Consider the following 6,646-nt stretch of genomic DNA (forward strand, 5'->3'; position numbering starts at 1 on the left):
TTTAATGAAATCGCTTTGCTTTCCTCAACTGCCATTTGCCTTTTCAATTTGCTGCTGAAGACATTGCGACTTCGCTCTGCATGTATATCTACATAAGCACAGGCACATATCCTTTACGTCGGTATATGTATATGTATATGTACATGTAAATACATACATCTACATATATAAAATACTATTGCCGCATACGCTGCGCACTCACCTTGTGTGGCATGGCAGGTGAATGTGTAAACTTTATGAAACGAATAAAAATTGTCGCATCCTGTAAACTGTCAAATTGAGTGCATTTTGCGTGCCACGCCCAAAATTAGTTCCAAGGGTCCAATGGAGCATTTTGGCATTGCCGTGCCATAAATACGTAAAACTTGAGCACACGAAAGCAGCGAGGGCAGCAAAAGTGGTGTCCCTAGTATCTGGGGAAATTTCTGTAAAAAAAAAAAATATGTTATACAAATCTGTAAAGAACGAAACGAACATAATATATATTCATTATACATTTAGAGGCAATTTAGTATAACATTTAATGTGCATAAGAGTAACCTGCACACCTGCCGCAAGCTCAAAGGTAATTTTTATGTTTTTCCCAGTAGTCGAGCGAGCAAAAACAAGTTTATAAGCAGCTTTCTTCTTTTTTTCACAGTCGAATGCATTTGAGAACCCAAAGACCAAAAATAAATATGATTACCGCAACGGAACCACCGCCGCAACCACCACCATCAGTTCCATTACCACCACATACTATTAGCCAATAGTAGAGCATACGCCACCCATGCTGTCCTGTCCTGTTCTCGTCTGGCCTGGCCTGTCCTGTCCTCTCTTCACCTCACCTCTCCTCTCCTGGCATTCGTCTCCTGTTACAGTCGGTGTTTGTCTATCGTTTTGGGCCATTGTAGCGTTGACATGCCGTAGGCTTCTGGTCATCTGGTCGAAAACAATTTTCTCTCATAATGATGAGGCGGTTGCTTCCGATTCGCTTACCCGCTCGTTTTTACCAGTTTTTCACATTGCTTATGCCACTTTTATGCCGACGATAGTACCAAAGTCAATTTCATTCCCAGCCCAGCATAGCGAGTATTTCCACTTACTAAAATCATGTAAATGGGTATGATGTATGTGGGTGTAAGAGTGGGTATCTTTAATATTCAGGACATTCTATTTATCAGATTTGCAATTGACTTGGACTTGTAATGATTTTGTATTCTATTGTCTACGAGGTATTTCTTAGTCGTATATGTCTTGCAACATAATTGAATCAGTGGTCCGACATTTTATTGTCTTAGCAATTGCTGTATTGTCTATGCCCATCTCTCTCTCTCTCTCTCTCTCTGTGTGTGTGTGAGCCAGTCTATTATTGTTCAACCAAACATAACTGATTTAATATTGGATATGACAGCGGAATTGCCCAGCAAAATGCCAGCTTGATTTCTATAACAAATTAGTTCATTTCATTATGGCGACCAGAGACCAACAATATTCCAATGCTCAATCTTCGAAATTTATGCGGCTTGCGTCCCAATTTCACAGGCCCACTTGGGACGCAGCTTTCAAATTGAGTACGTCGGGCCGCAGCATCAAAATCGATCAATTTTTCTGATGGCGCCAGACAATCCCATGCTCTACCCCAACAAATTGCTATCTGAGCAGTTCCGAGCCATCATAGCTCCTGCTTTGCTTCAATTAATGCCTGAAAACAATGCACTCAGCACGTCTTTGGCCTAGCTGCATATGGCCACACGGCTAGAAATGCTGATTGCTTACGCACAATTCACTAATTTTCAAAACAATTCGTAAATGTTTTTGCCTAAAGTACGAAAAGAGGTTTTTGTTGGCGTGTATGTCTGCTGCAGACCTTTGTATAGCTTAGAGCTGAGCAAAACTGTTTAATGTAAAGCTACGTTAACAGATCGAACAGGCATTGCAGCAAATTCACTTAATCGAAAACTCATCATAGAACGGCTTGTGGATGGGAAGAGCTATACAAGTAGAATTCGATAAATGGAACTAGCCGTAAAGAAGGCTAGATATGCATGTTTAATTTAATAAAACTCTATATCAAATATTATATATCCACAGTCAAAATAGAGAGACAGAAATTTGGCTAATGGATCTAGATCGACAAGGCTGTTGATACTGTCTGAATGTATATATTATATATAAGATAATTTTTGAGTTTAGAATTTGTTTTTTTTTTTTTGTAAACATTCTGAAGGGCATAAATTATTGTTGTACATATCCAATATAATTTTGAATAATCTAAATTTAATACTTACAAATGATATGTTTGCATAGTGCATGTCGGAGCAACTCCTTTCTCTAATGTCGATCCATGTATGTTTAATTACAGCAAGAATGCAAGGGATGACTCGTACTGCAGTGTAACTGTGTAAGTTAATTGTGAATGACTAATTGGACAACATTTGTTACATATTGTATTTAATTCGCAATACGACTAATTGATTTTGATTTAATTGCGTAGCAGTACAGGTATGCCTTGATTAAATCAGTAAACATACAGCAGCAAATTAGATTAAACGTCTGCAGTTCAAAGTTCGAATTTGATTTTGATTTTGGCTTGCAAAGCTCGGCTATCTGCAAATATTTGCTATTTCAATGGGATAAGACACAGAAAGTGGCACAGCGCCAATTAGCATGTCTGCAGGGGACCTGAGCTAGTCGACTCGACGTGGCGGTGCACATGCTCGGGTCTCAGAGACGATTCGATTGGGTTGGCATTGTGACTGATGCACGCGGCTGGTGCGTAGGACGGCTCTCATCAACTTCATTGGCTGGCGTTGCAGCTTTTGCATACCAATCGCTGGATGGTTGCTAAAAGCAAAGTCTATTTGCATATGCCACAAACAGTTGCCAGAGCCGTAACCGTAACCCGTAACCCGTAACCAGTCACCCATATCCCATAGCCCATAGTCCGTTACCCGTCACCCGTAGCTCGTAAGCACGGCGTATGTATCCTGAGCAACTTTGTGCCATTAGAATGATGCAAGCGTAGACTCGGCGCAAAGAACTGTAATTAAAATGCAGACCGCAACGACAATGACATCGCTTGTGGTTTTCAAACAGTGCTTAATAAGGATGTGTTCCTGCCACACGCACCTAGTCAAAGCGCTCAAAGGGAACGCCCAAATGCACCGCACGGCACCACTCGCACTGCTGACATAATGCAAACAATAATTTATTCAATATATGTATATAGTCAAGGACACTATAAATATGAATACAGCTCTCTGCGCGTAGGCGGCCGCATATTAAATTCCCTGGCCTACACATAGCATTACTTGAAATATTTATAGACATGTGATATACGTAAAATGATTTAATTTTAGACTACTTGAGAGAGAATAGTTACCTCCTATACATAGCGGATTAATTCTAATCTTCTTATAGATATAAATAACTTGCAAAAGTAGCTATAGAGCTCTTTTTAATCTTATATCTAAGGGTATTTTGTCGGCTTATTTGCATTGAAGGTTGCAAGTACAAGACTCAAAGCCGAATAAATTTGTGGCAAGCACTGCGTGCTATAAAATGTCAAACTAGAAATATTTCATTATTAAATCAATTTCGAAGTAATTTGATAAATAATAACATTTCAAACTTTAGTTAATTACATGTTAAGGCTAACATATTGTATAACTGAAAGTAAATGTACATATATATTTATGTATGTTTATATGTATATGTATATAAAATGAAACAAATATGAATGTGTTGGTCTGGAGTGCCCCACTAAGTGCAACGAATAGCTGTTATTTCATACATACATATAGAACTATGCAGGTTACACTTACATACTAAAAGAAATTCCTAACCAACTTTAGTTTACAATAAACATTTGGAACCAAATTAGATCAAGATCGTGGCGCTGTCATCTATAAATGCTTATTTACTCAAGCAGAAGTCTCTAGTACTTCTAAAATATGTGCTTGTACCCAAAATATATTGCAGAAGATTTCTATATTCATTACTTTTATAATAATCAAGACTTTTATCGATAAACGGAAAAGGGGATGTGTTAAGGATAACGTGTTACGTATTACGTATTTACGTATTACATTCGCAATAATGAAGTAAACAAGTTTCATTCATACGGGTGGATACGCAGAGAAACGGTTAGTCGGACCTGTCTAGACCCACTCAGTTCATCGTCCTCATAAGGATTATATACACATCACTAGGTCTACCGCGCCTCCTTCAGCTTGTAACACACACATTTGCTTTCGGCCATTGGCGGCCAGCTTAGCTCTTGGACTGCATATTCAAGTTAAGCTGATTTCAGCAGAGTTTACGGTCTATATTCAAAATAGGCTAATGTTAAATACTTGATATCTTTTATGGTTCCAACGTCGCTTAAGTGTCTTACCTGATTGCTCATTCGATTTCCATTGAATAGTCGCACATAACATATGCTATCATGGTTTAAAGGTATTTTCGCACATTTTCACGTGACTCTGAAAATCGAAAATCTACTATTACCTTAATACCAGTAAAAGTCTATACACCTATACACAGACACAGACACAGACACACACAGACACAACACATACACGCACGCACAGACAAAATATTTTTGTTTTGCATTCGAGTCACGTACGATGACAGCTAAAATTTAATTTTCTCTGTTTATATGTATTTTTCAATATACTTCAATGAAATGCAAAACTCTCTGCTGATCTCCCAGCCAATTGTCGACCTTTACTGTGCCGAGTTACACCCTGTGCGCCATGTGCACCGTGCACCCTGTTGTTTGTTATTGTTGTTATGCCAGGCTCTTTATGCATTTGGAATTTCGAACAATTGCCATTTCCATAGTCAGGTGAAGGCATAAATAAATGCATCGAGTGCATTTATATAGCCCAGACAGGAGGTGTGTTGCATTTTGTTTCTAGATAAAAGCAAATCGTTTCCACTCTGCCTCACCCCGCTCACAGCTGGAATAACTCTGTCATTTTGTTGTGTTTGCTGAAGTGTTTTGGGACTTGTTTCGTATCCACAGTCAAGTTTCAATTGCAGCCCCATAGCTGTTTAGTTGGGAAGACCCTTAACGATAATCGAAAATCGATTGTCCTCATAAGTTGGCACCACCTGCAGCACCTGGACTATTTGCTGCCTCAATTTGCGATGCAAACATACTTTACATACATGTCCGGTACACCTGGCGCAGGTCTCCGCACTTCCTCTACAGTACAGTTGTGAACTCTGATTTGCATTTGTGCATTGCATTGGATTGGGGGAGTCGAGGAGAGCGAAACGTAAATAAGAGTTTTTTACTCATAATTTCTCAAACACATTTAGGGGTTGGCCTGAGGCAGAGCATGTGGTCCGAACAAACTAATAATTAATCTATCCACAGCTCCTTGATTGAAGGGAAATTTCTTTTTTTTTTTTTCTTTGTTTCTTTTTGCAAATTGTGTTGCTGTTTGTTCAATTGCATCTCTTTATGATTCGGGCAGTCAGTTACAGAGCTCTACTATCGGGCTCCAGTTTAAGCAAAAAATGTTTATTTATGCGTCTTGTTTTATTTCCATAATGAGCTATGGTGCTTGTCCGGGGAAGGAGACTGTGTAATTATAAAGTTGACGAGCTGAGAGAGAGGGTGGGCGAGAGTAGAGGGAATTCAGACAAGAGGATTCATTTGCATTTGAAAATTTACTTATTCCATACCATTTTTTTTTTTAATATGCAATGGGCGGGGTTTGAGCGGGAGCCAAAAGCAGGACACGAACAATAATGCAAGACTTTGCTAACTCTCAGACCCAGACACACTCGCAGCGTCATGCGGACAATTATGTTCACGCAAATATGTAAATGTGCATAGAGTATATAACATTGAGGGTGTTGGCTGTGGGTGTGGATGTGGATGGGGGCGAGATCCTTAAATGTGTGCTCGGTTATACCTTTTATGCGAAAAGTTTGCCATTTTATGAGAAATTCACTTAAAAAGTTCACGCAGATAAGGGTAGAAAATTAACATGGAGACATTTATACGCTTAGGTTTTCCGTTCCATTCGAAATTAAAATGTGCCTTGCACACTTGGCATTTCACGAGAATCGCTATGCAGGAAATATATCTATCAATCCCAAAGTTTTCACGCATTTTGTATGAAAAGGCAATCTCACACAGTCCTTAGCATGACCAAAATTTCAGTTTTGTCAAACTTTATTGTCACAAGCTCATTTATGGTCTACTTCAGTAAAAAAATTTAAATTTGTTTTTTGTTTTTATTGTCATCTCCTGGGCTGCTTTGCCTTTGGGCAGCCCTGGGCCCAATTGAAAGAATGAAATTCGGAGCAGTTAACCCGACATAACGCCAAAGCTGCTTAATCGTTTCGCTCAACCATAAACACTTCAGCCCACATTGAATGCCTGTGTGTGGTTTTATAATGTGTGTGTGTAGGCATTCATATGGTGTGTCAGTGTGTGGGTGTGTGGTCTCTGGTTAATTAAAAATGTGCTGCGCATTAACATAATTGCCTTGGGAATAAAATTGAATGATTAATAATAGCGCAGTGATTAAACGAAAATGCTCGGCTACACAAAGGACCTTCATCATTGTGTTTGTCGCTGAACTATACTCCCTGAACTCTTCTCCCTCATTGGCCGTATTTTAAAATTGTGGTTGAAAGGTGG

Source organism: Drosophila mojavensis, unplaced genomic scaffold, assembly GCF_018153725.1.
Source record: "Drosophila mojavensis isolate 15081-1352.22 unplaced genomic scaffold, ASM1815372v1 contig_16, whole genome shotgun sequence".
Classification (NCBI taxonomy): Eukaryota; Metazoa; Arthropoda; class Insecta; order Diptera; family Drosophilidae; genus Drosophila; species Drosophila mojavensis.